This window comes from Limulus polyphemus, unplaced genomic scaffold (genome assembly GCF_000517525.1).
Source record: "Limulus polyphemus unplaced genomic scaffold, Limulus_polyphemus-2.1.2 Scaffold364, whole genome shotgun sequence".
NCBI lineage: Eukaryota > Metazoa > Arthropoda > Merostomata > Xiphosura > Limulidae > Limulus > Limulus polyphemus.
In genome coordinates this window covers 190,304-190,991 of record NW_013665974.1, presented here as the reverse complement: position 1 = coordinate 190,991, position 688 = coordinate 190,304, and the positions used below count along the sequence as shown (strand labels likewise).

General features: G+C 39.0%; 1 protein-coding gene across 1 annotated transcript in view; it reads left to right on the top strand.

Moving 5' to 3' along the window:
- The window catches only part of LOC106457715 (pre-mRNA-processing-splicing factor 8), a 76,119-nt gene that overhangs the window by 44,597 nt on the left and 30,834 nt on the right, over positions 1–688 (top strand). The window lies entirely within an intron of this gene.

Sequence of the window (688 nt, the reverse complement as noted above, 5' to 3'; positions counted from 1 at the left end):
ATATATATATATATATATATATATATATATATATGGCAGATTTTGTTAAACAAGACCGATGTCTGTAGGTTTACTTTCTTCTTAGAATTCTTCTCAAGAAGTCGATAAGCCGTCTTAACGTTGTTAGAACAACAGGTAAAAGTTGTAGCTAGTGATGAGTTGGCCGACGCGTTTCGAATGCATTCTGCATCCATTATCAAGGCTGAATGTTGTGTGAATTGTGATTACTGTTGGTGGATATTTATAGGTATGGGTTAGCAGGTGGTGGTATCTAGCTCGTGGAAGGCGTTAATTGGTGGAGTGTTGTATTGTGGCTTGGGGGTTTCTCGCCAAGAAGCAGCAGTGTGCGTGCTGTTCCTGTCGATTATTTGTTGATTATGGGAGTTTGCTATAGGATTTTTATTGCTTCGTGTATTTGAAGAGTTGTGAAGTCGTTAAATCGGCGGTTTACTTTGGTGTTTTTTACTAGGTCCTGACGTGTGAGTTTTTGGTTGTGGATGCGGGCACAATGTTCTTTGATGGCTCCATTTTGTAGGTGCATTGTTAGGCGTCTTGACAGGGTCTTGAGCTCCTGGCAAATGCCTCCTACATCAGAATGACTACCACAACCCATATATATTTATTTATTTATTTATTTATTTTTATTGTATTGACTATTCACCCGTGCCTGGCTTACAATACAGAAGTT